Raw genomic sequence first — 11,262 nt, 5'->3', positions numbered from 1 at the left:
CCAACACCTCCCAGGGAAACTTTTCAGTCCACTGGGAGAGCTGTCGTTGTTTAGTTGCTAAGTCATGTCCAACTCTTTGCAACACCATGGATTGTAGCCCACCAGGCTCCTCCGTGCTTGGGGATTCTCCAGGCAAGAATATTGGAATGGGTTACAATTTCCTTCTCCAAGGGATCTTCCCCACGCAGGGACTGAACTCACGTCTGTTTCATATCCTGCATTGGCAGGCAGATTCTTTACCACTGTGCCAGCTGGGAAGCCCCGCCAGTGGGAGAGACAGACCCTTTAATCCCCACCAGACATAAAGAGCCTATTTCAAGGTCAACTCTCTGCTTCACCAGGTCGATGGACTTCTAAGACTAAAATCCTCAAACACTGAAAGTCAAGGCTGATGTAGACCCTTTAAGACAAAAACTCTCAGACTGTTAGGCTTTTTTTGATAATATAAATATTTTATGTGCCCTTTGTTAGGGGCCGTTGTGAGGCACTCCGCCCGTGGCAAAGGTCATGAGGAAGGAGGCTCGACATACGCAAAGGCGGGATCGAGCCTCAGGAGTCCCCCTGGAAATCCTCGAGCATCTACCCCCATAACCAGAGCCTGCCTACTTTGCTACTTTGTGCTCTCACCTACACCTCTGACTTTACGGGGGGCTGTCCCCCACCACCTCTTTCAGAGAAGGAGTTAACTTAGAGCTCCAGTTAATAAAAATTCCTGGACGCGACAAGAGTGTTTTAACCTACAAACTCCTCTGAAGGTTCTCTAGCCTGCCTGACAGGCTTGTCCGGCCACATGTGATTGCTCACAGCCTCCCAACTGTGAGAGGCATGAGATGTTCTAAACTGTCTAAATACAGATTCCTTTGAGCAGTTAAAAGATTGATTAGAAATTGTATTGGTGAAGGGTTTTTCACTTGTTGGGCCAATGTTTGCTGCTAAGTCTCCATATCCCTTACCTGCTGTGTCCCTGGCAATGTTTGTAACCTTGGACCCTTGAGTTAATTCTTTTACTTGTTATAGCCCACCACACCTTTGCCCTATAGGAATGCAACTTTATCTAATGCTTTTGGAGGGTGGCTCCTGATCAATCACCTTTAGAGAAAAATAAGTTTTCTGAAGAAAGGGTCTTAAAATGTTAACAGGCCTCCGGGCCAGAAGATGATGCAAATCACCTAAACTTTTGCATATGATAAGTTTGCAGGAAGAAAGCCTGGCTTACTGCATGACTCTACCCCTTCGCCCATTCTCCTCTACGCATAACTTAAGGTATAAAAACTACTTTGGAAAAAAAAGTGCAGGCCTTGTTCACTGAAACTTGGTCTCCCCATGTCGTTCTGTCTCTCCCCTTCTGGCTGAATTATTCAGCCTCTTTTCTCCACTGAGTTTCCTCACTGAGCTATCCTTATTTAACCACTCTTTATATCTTTAATTACATTTAAATAAGCTGAAGTTTTCTGATCGCCAACGCCGTCCCCGCTTCGAATTCCCTGGATCCACCGGGGCTGGACCCCGGCACCCTTTACTACTCTGAGGTGAAATTTGTAGTTAATAGAATCAACCCACAAAATTTAAAAAATAATAATAATGCTTTACAATATGGAGGGGAAAAGGAAACTATAAGAAGATAACGTTTCTTTAAGTATGTAAATCTTTGCCGTGACTACGCTTGAAGCGGCAGTGATACTGTCAGATGCGGGACCAGGTGGGAGTGCTCTCGGCTGCACACCTGTTGCATTGGCCCTTCCACACCACAGCCACGATCTCTACCAGCGATGCAGCTTTCTGCAATGGTGAGTCACATTCAGTTCCCCAGAAACAAAATAGAAATCTTCCTCTGATTTATTTTCATAGAAAATTACATGGGAATTAAAAATTGGTGGTGGGGGGATGGTGTTTTTAGCTGAGCTAAAATACCTGTGGCCCTGTGAGAGTCTGGGCTCAGATCATTTATAAGTAGGTTTTCAAGTGTTTCACCCACATGGACTTGCAGCGGGACGTTGCAGTCACGTGACACCACTTCACTGTGGGGGACAGGCCTGTGTGTTTCCAGTATATCTGGTATGTCTGGCCCGCAGTCACGGAAACCTAATAGCGCTGGTCCAAATGGTTGTGGAAATCAGAAGTGCCCCAGCAAGTTTTCGGAGTGTTCCTCTGGGGAAGTACCTGCTCTGTTGAGAATGGCTGCCTGAAGAGGCCAAAGTGAAGGGGAAACCTAATAGCGCTGGTCCAAATGGTTGTGGAAATCAGAAGTGCCCCAGCAAGTTTTCGGAGTGTTCCTCTGGGGAAGTACCTGCTCTGTTGAGAATGGCTGCCTGAAGAGGCCAAAGTGAAGGGTGCCGGCTGATGAGGCTGGGCCAGGGTTCTAGGCTCAGCAGAGGAGCCAGCCTCTCCTTCCGGCCCCTGGAGTTCTGCAGCTGAGGGGCGGCTGGCAACCAGGAGGCAGGGTCTGCTTCCTGCTGGGGGTGACGGGCTTCTGCTTGGGGCAAAGGCCTGGGAGGAACTAGTGAGCATGGAGGCTGTGGAGCACAGCGATCACAGGGGATTCAGAGGTGCCATAAAAGTCATCATGGAGCACTTGACCATTTGGGAGTCTCTTAAAACTTCTGCGGGAATTTCAGAAACGGATCTTTATAAGGAAGGCGGCAGAATGTATTGGAAAGAGTGTAAAGGCCTCTGTCAGACACCCTGGGTTTGAATCTCACATCTTCCAAATTCCTGGCTGCTGGACCTTAGGAATGCAACCTAACTTGTGAACTTGCTTTTCCTTCTCCATAAAGTAGCCAAAACTGTGCCCCTGACCCATGAATATCTCAGCAGCACCCAGGAACCAGGAAGTCTGTGGGCAACATTGCTTCTAAGGTGGCGGGTTCCGACCCCTACGAAGGGTGGCCCGGAAGTTCTCCACCTTCAGCAAAGATGAGTCCTGCACTGCTTCCAGCAGGTCAAGGTCAACACTTGCCCCTGTAACTGAGCTCTTTCACCAGCTATGTGGCCCTGAATAATCTCCTTAACCTCTTCTTGCCTCAGTTTCCTGATCTGTAAAATGGGACTCCCAGGGCTGAGCTGTTAGGACTGCAGTGAGGCTTAAATGAAGCAGTGCCTGTAAAGAGCTTGCTACCTGGTAGGAAGAGCTAATGAATGGTATTTGTGGTATAATTTCAGAGCCAGAATGAACCTCAGCGGTAAGCCCAGACCCTGGATTTGGACTTGACAGAGGAGAAGATGCCAGGGGGAAAAAAAGGTCCATGTTAGTCGTTCAGTGGTGTCTGACTTTTTGTGACCCCTATGGACTGTAGCCTGCCAGGTTCCTCAATCTATAGGATTCTGCAGGCAAGAATACTGGAGTGGGTAGCCATTCCCTTCTCCACCCAGGGATCGTGCCTGGGTCTCCTGCATTGCAGGTAGATTCTTTACCCTCTGGTAGAGACACCAGGGGAGCCCAGAAAATGCACGCCCATACTCATTAAGGCCCTTCCTGCCTTTGGTGGTGCCGGAATACAGCCAGGCCACCTGATCTCCCATCTGCATTTCATTCACCACCCTCTGCAGAGAGAGATTGGGAAACATCTGATGGGAAGGTGTGTGGAGATCAGAATCAACTCAGAGGAGACAGTACAGTCTTTTCCGGAACAGCTCAGTAGGCAGGCAGCACAGTGCTTCTGGGAGCCACCCTGGAGGGTGAGATCCAGGGGCTTCTCAAGCAAATCTGTCCTAGGACCCAAAGGGCTGAATGTCTGGAAAACAACCAGAGCCAGGTATTGGCAGAATCAGGCTTCAGGAACCAGAGAATCGCAGTTAGTCCGCTCAGTGTGGATCAGATCAAGAGGAAAGCCTGGGCGAGTGTGGGGTGCAGAGATAGAAAACAAAAAGCTTCCGAAATCCTTGCGACACGCAGACGCGTGGGGCAAATGGTTCACTGTTTGCAAAGCGGCCTCTCTCTCCCTCCCCACTGGCCTTCTGTCTCCCTGCTCCCGCTCCACCCTGGCTTCCCCGGCTCCAGTGACACCTGACAAGATGGCAGATTCATCCTCTGTCCCCAGTGCTAGAAAGCTGACGGTCCAGGCAAGTGTGCTACTGTGATCAGCGAGCTGGGGATAACTTCCGGGTAACTAGGGGCTTGCCTGGATAGCACTCGCATCTGCCTAGCATGACAGGTTAACTAACCTAGCTTTCTTTCCTTGAGATGGGCTTTCTCTTTGGTTCAGGGGAAAGGACATCTGAGTCAGAAGGACATGGTAGTAAGTTTTCCTTAGTATAAAGAAACAGATGATCAGAGAGATCAGTAAACTTGTTCAAGAACACAGAGCTTGAATTTGAACCCAGACCTCTGGGTTCCAAGGCAGCTAACCAGTACGGCCACCTAGTGTGGCAACAGGTTTTGTTGGTCCTTCTGAGATGGTCCTTCTGCCTGGAAGGTCACGTCCTTTCCCTTTTTCTTTTGTGCTGGGGTTCATTACTCATTTGTTTGTTTTTAATTTAAAAAATTATCTTTAAATCATTTCAAACTTTAAAATCGCAAGAGTAGTTACAAAGAACTGCTGTAAACCCTTTACCCAGGTTCACTAATTTTAAAACATTTCCCACATGTTTTACCATTCTCTTCTCTTTATATATAGTAGCTTCAGGTATTGCGACCATATTAAATTTTTCGGATTTGAGAATTCAATACTATTTACAGAAGAGAATCCTCTTGTTCTTGGGATTATCTTTTCATCTCCAACCGTCCATCATACGGTAGTGTGTGTGAGCACGGACGCGCATACACACGCATGCTAGTAGGTGATGAAGCATATTGCCCAACTATTATGAAAAGTTCCTTGGACTGATTCTTCTTCTCCCCTTTAACACAGTTATATTATCTGTTTGAAGTATGTTTGAATTCACTTGTTTTCTTTTCACATGGTTTTAGGACTTTCCTCATTTGTTCATTTAATTTTATTTTTGAATATACAGAATATTAACATTATTCTAAAAGTCTAAACCATATAAAAAAGTCGATGAAGAGAAGTGCTATTTCCTACCCCCCAATCTCTTCCATTCTGTCCTCCTCCCTCCCCTGCAGGTAACCATTTAATTAGTTTTTAGTTTATCCTTTTTTTTACAAGGACCCACTGGCATTCACACTAGCAACGTATGAAGATGACTGTTTCCGTACAACCAGTAGAGTGTCCTGTAAAGCTCTCACATTTTTGCCAACCTGATGAATAGGAAATGGTATCTCAATGTAGTCTTAATTTGCATTTTTCTTAACAATGAGGTTCAACATATTTTCATATGTTGAAACACCACATATTAGGGATATTAGCTCTTTATCAGTGACGTTTCTTGCAAGTATCTTCTCTCAGATTTTCACTTCTGTTGACTTTGCTTATGAATTTTTTACCAAGCAATTAAAAATATTTTATATGGTCAAACTTCTCAGTCCTCTAAAAAATTTCATACAGACTTTTAGTCATGGTAGGGAAGACTTTTTCTCTACCTAAATTACAGAGAAATTTACCTGTGTTTTCTTCTAGTACTTATATAGTTCTTTCTTATTTTTCATTTAGGTCTCTGATTCTTAGTTTATTCTTATGTGTGAAAAATGAGTCTAATTGTATCCTTTCCATTTTTCAAATGGCTATTCAGTTGTCCCAATACTATTTACTTAAAAGTCTTTATCAAATATTGAATTTTTATTTGTATTTGTATTGCTAGACTTTCTAACCTATTTCATTGGTCTGCCTATCTATTCATATTCCAGTACCAGAGGTTTAATTACAGTGTCTGTGCAGTCTGAGTTGACATCTGATTGGGCTGGTCCCCTATCCTCCACCCCCTGCCCGCACATCTTTTCTCTTTTCAGTGTTTTCCTGGCTACTCTTGAAGGTTTATTCTTCTGTACGGACTTTGGCATCATTTTGTCTATCTCCAGAAAAAACATTTGCTAGTATTTGTATTGGAATACAATTAAGTTGATAACTTAGGGAAAACTGACATCTAGATGAGGTTGAACATCTTATTCAATAAGGAATATTTTTGCATTTGTTTAAGTCTGAACCACCCTTATGGCAGAAAGTGAAGAGGAACTAAAAAGCCTCTTGATGAAAGTGAAAGAGTGAAAAAGTTGGCTTAAAGCTCAACATTCAGAAAATGAAAATCATGGCATCTGGTCCCATCACTTCATGGCAAATAGATGGGGAAACAGTGGAAACAGTGTCAGACTTTATTTTTCTGGGCTCCAAAATCACTGCAAATGGTGATTGCAGCCATGAAATTAAAAGATGCTTATTCCTTGGAAGGAAAGTTATGACCAACCTGGATAGCATATTCAAAAGCAGAGACATTCCTTTGCCAACAAAGGTCAGTCTAGTCAAGGCTATGGTTTTTCCATTGGTCATGTATGGATGTGAGAGTTGGACTGTGAAGAAAGTTGAGCAATGAAGAATTGATACTTTTGAACTGTGGTGTTGGAGAAGACTCTTGAGAGACCATAGGACTGCAAGGAGATCCAACCAGTCCATTCTAAAGGAGATCAGTCCTGGGTGTTCTTTGGAAGGACTGATGCTAAAGCTGAAACTCCAGTACTTTGGCCACCTCATGCGAAGAGTTGACTCATTGGAAAAGACCCTGATGCTGGGAGGGATTGAAGGCAGGAGGAGAAGGGGACGACAGAGGATGAGATGGCTGGATGGCATCACTGACTCGATGGACATGAGTTTGAGTGAACTCCGGGAGTTGGTGATGGACAGGGAGGCCTGGCATGCTGCAGTTCATGGGGTCGCAAAGAGTCGGACATAACTGAGTGACTGAACTATAACTATATGAACTATAATTTTGTATCTTTAAGGAATATTTTCTAATTTTCTCTATATCAATTCTGCACATTTCTTGTTTATTTCTAAGTGCTATATCTTTTTGATTTTTTTGGATTTTCTCTTCCATTATGTGTTCTAATTGGTTGTTGTTTGGGTATATGAAGGCATTGCTTTTGCGTGTTAACTCTGTATTCTGGTATCTTGCTGAAATCTTTTATTGAGTTTGTTTTACCATTGATTTGCTTAGGTTATGCAAGTACATTACATGTCATCTGCAAATAGAAAGAGTTTACAATTCTATGTCTCTGCTCCCTCTTGTCTAATTGCAGAGTCTAACACCCCCAATGTGAAATGGTAATGAATATAACGAGTAGCCTTGTCTTACTCTTGATCTTAGTGGGAATGCATTTAGTGTTTTCTTATTAAAATGCTGACTTTACACATATATATGGAATCTAGAAAAATAGTATAGATAAACCTATTTGCAGGGCAGGAATTGAGAGACAGGCATAGAGAACAGACATGTGAGCACAGAGCTGGGGGAAGCAGAGAGTGGGATGAATTGAGAGTAGACTGACGTATATGCACTACCATGTGAAAACAGATAGCTAGTGGGAAGCTGCTAAGTAGCACAAGGAGCTCAGCTTGGTGCTCTGTGGTGACCTAGAGGTGGGATGGGGGGTGGTGGAGGTGGGAGGGAGGTTCAAGAGAAAGGGGATATATGTATGCATATGGTTGATCTGCTTGTGGCTCAGCTTGTAAAGAATCCGCCTGTAATGCGGGAGACCTGGGTTCAATCCCTGGTTTGGGAAGATTTCCTGGAGAAGGGAAAGGTTACCCACACCAATTCTGTGGTCTGGAGAATTCCATGGACCATATAGTCCATGGGGGTTGCACAACTGAGCGAATTTCACATAGTTGATTCACTTGGTTGTACAGCAGAAAATAACACAACATTGTAAAGCAATTATACTCTAATAAAAAAAGATACTGATTTAGAAAGGTATCAGATCAGATCAGATCAGTAGCTCAGTCGTGTCCGACTCTTTGCGACCCCATGAATCACAGCACGCCAGGCCTCCCTGTCCATCACCAACTCCCGGAGTTCACTCAGACTCACGTCCATCGAGTCAGTGATGCCATCCAGCCATCTCATCCTCTGTTGTCCCCTTCTCCTCCTGCCCCCAATCCCTCCCAGCATCAGAGTCTTTTCCAATGAGTCAACTCTTCGCATGAGGTGGCCAAAGTACTGGAGTTTCAGTTTAGCATCATTCCTTCCAAAGAAATCCCAGGGCTGATCTCCTTCAGAATGGACTGGTTGGATCTCCTTGCACTCCAAGGGACTCTCAAGAGTCTTTTCCAGCACCACAGTTCAAAAGCATCAATTCTTTGGCACTCAGCCTTCTTCACAGTCCAACTCTCACATCCATACATGACCACAGGAAAAACCATAGCCTTGACTAGACGGATCTTTGTTGGCAAAGGAATGTCTCTGCTTTTGAATATGCTATCTAGGTTGGTCATAACTTTCCTTCCAAGGAATAAGCGTCTTTTAATTTCATGGCTGCAGTCACCATCTGCAGTGATTTTGGAGCCCAGAAAAATAAAGTCTGACACTGTTTCCACTGTTTCCCCATCTATTTGCAATGAAGTGATGGGACCGGATGCCATGATCTTCGTTTTCTGAATGTTGAGTTTCAAGCCAACTTTTTCACTCTCCACTTTCACTTTCATCAAGAGGCTTTTGAGTTCCTCTTCACTTTCTGCCATAAGGGTGGTGTCATCTGCATATCTGAGGTTATTGATATTTCTCCCGGCAATCTTGATTCCAGTTTGTGTTTCTTCCAGTCCAGCGTTTCTCATGATGTACTCTGCATATAAGTTAAATAAACAGGGTGACAATATACAGCCTTGACGTACTCCTTTTCCTATTTGGAACCAGTCTGTTGTTCCATGTCCAGTTCTAACTGTTGCTTCCTGACCTGCATACAAATTTCTCAAGAGGCAGATCAGGTGGTCTGGTATTCCCACGTCTGTCAGAATTTTCCACAGTTTATTGTGATCCACACAGTCAAAGGCTTTGGCATAGTCCATAAAGCAGAAATAGATGTTTTTCTGGAACTCTCTTGCTTTTTCCATGATCCAGTGGATGTTGGCACTTTGATCTCTGGTTCCTCTGCCTTTTCTAAAACCAGCTTGAACATCAGGAAGTTCACGGTTCACATATTGCTGAAGTCTGGCTTGGAGAATTTTGAGCATTACTTTACTAGCATGTGAGATGAGTGCAATTGTGCGGTGGTTTGAGCATTCTTTGGCATTGCCTTTCTTTGGGATTGGAATGAAAACTGACCTTTTCCAGTCCTGTGGCCACTGCTGAGTTTTCCAAATTTGTTGGCATATTGAGTGCAGCACTTTCACAGCATCATCTTTCAGGATTTGAAATAACTCAACTGGAATTCTATCACCTCCACTAGCTTTGTTCGTAGTGATGCTTTCTAAGGCCCACTTGACTTCACATTCCAGGATGTCTGGCTCTAGGTCAGTGATCACACCATCGTGATTATCTGGGTTGTGAAGATCTTTTTTGTACAGTTCTTCTGTGTATTCTTGCCATCTCTTCTTAATATCTTCCATACCATTTCTGTCCTTTATTGAGCCCATCTTTGCATGAAATGTTCCTTTGGCATCTTTGATTTTCTTGAAGAGATCTCTAGTCTTTTCCATTCTGTTGTTTTCCTCTATTTCTTTGCATTGATCGCTGAAGAAGGCTTTCTTATCTCTTCTTGCTATTCTTTGGAACTCTGCATTCAGATGTTTATATCTTTCCTTTTCTCCTTTGCTTTTCACTTCTTTCTTTTCACAGCTATTTGTAAGGCCTCCCCAGACAGCCATTTTGCTTTTTTGCATTTCTTTTCCATGGGGATGGTCTTGATCCCTGTCTCCTGTACAATGTCATGAACCTCATTCCATAGTTCATCAGGCACTCTATCTATCAGATCTAGGCCCTTAAATCTATTTCTCATTTCCACTGTATAATCATATGGGATTTGATTTAGGTCATAACTGTATGGTCTAGTGGTTTTCCCTACTTTTTTCAATTTAAGTCTGAATTTGGCAATAAGGAGTATACAAATATGTATATTTAAAGAAAGGGAAAGTCACTCAGTCATGTCCAACTCTTTGTGACCCCATGAACTTGTAGCCTGCCATGCTCCTCTGTCCGTGGAATTTTCCAGGCAAGAATACTGGAGTGGGTACCAGTCCCCTTTCCAGGGGGTCTTTCCAACCCAGGGAACAAACCCAGTGTCTCCTGTATTGCAGGCAGATTCTTTACCTTCCGAGTCACCAAAGTATCCCTCAATTCCTTTCTCTCAAGACATATGCTGTTGTTCAGTCGCTCAGTCGTGTCCGACTCTTTGCGATCCCAGAGACTGCAGCACACCAGGCTTCCCTGTCCTTCACCATATCCTGGAGTTTGCTCAAACTCATGTCCATTGACTTGGTGATGCCATCCAACCATCTCGTCATCCTCTGTCATCCCCGCTCCTCCTGCCTTCAATCTTTCCCAGCAACCTGTATCTATCATCTAATTATCTATGTATCATCTATTATCTATCTACCTGTTTATCTATCATCTATATAATCTATTTATGTATCTATCCATTTGATTCTCCTTTATCTCATTTGCTGTTTTCTGCCCTGAACTGTGAGAGTAAGGTCTCTTCCTCTTGCAATCTTTCTCTAGTGACCTCTACTGACAAAGCTTAAGATGATGCCCAGGGCTGAATAAAAGCTCCAGACCCTAATCTAAAAGGTCCAGACCAATTTTTGCAGAGCTGCAATGAAGGGAGAATTTGGAGTTGAAAAGCAGTAAATCGATAACTTTTTGTTTTAAACAGTTAGTTATACTTTAAGTTCAGTTCAGTTCAGTCGCTCAGTCGTGTCCGACTCTTTGTGACCCCATGAATTGCAGCACGCCAGGCCTCCCTGTCCATCACCAACTCCCGGAGTTCACTCAGACTCATGTCCATCGAGTCAGTGATGCCATCCAGCCATCTCATCCTCTGTCGTCCCCTTCTCCTCCTGCCCCCAATCCCTCCCAGCATCAGAGTCTTTTCCAATGAGTCAACTCTTCGCATGAGGTGGCCAAAGTACTGGAGTTTCAGTTTAGCATCATTCCTTCCAAAGAAATCCCAGGGCTGATCTCCTTCAGAATGGACTGGTTGGATCTCCTTGCAGTCCAAGGGACTCTCAAGAGTCTTCTCCAACACCACAGTTCAAAAGCATCAATTCTTCGGCGCTCAGCCTTCTTCACAGTCCAACTCTCACATCCATACATGACCACAGGAAAAACCATAGCCTTGACTAGAAGGACCTTTGTTGGCAAAGGAATGTCTCTGCTTTTGAATATGCTATCTAGGTTGGTCATAACTTTCCTTCCAAGGAGTAAGCGTCTTTTAGTTTCATG

This window comes from Bubalus bubalis, chromosome 20 (genome assembly GCF_019923935.1).
Source record: "Bubalus bubalis isolate 160015118507 breed Murrah chromosome 20, NDDB_SH_1, whole genome shotgun sequence".
Taxonomy (NCBI): domain Eukaryota; kingdom Metazoa; phylum Chordata; class Mammalia; order Artiodactyla; family Bovidae; genus Bubalus; species Bubalus bubalis.
The sequence above is the reverse complement of the archived record's forward strand: the minus strand, read 5'-3'. Positions refer to the sequence as shown.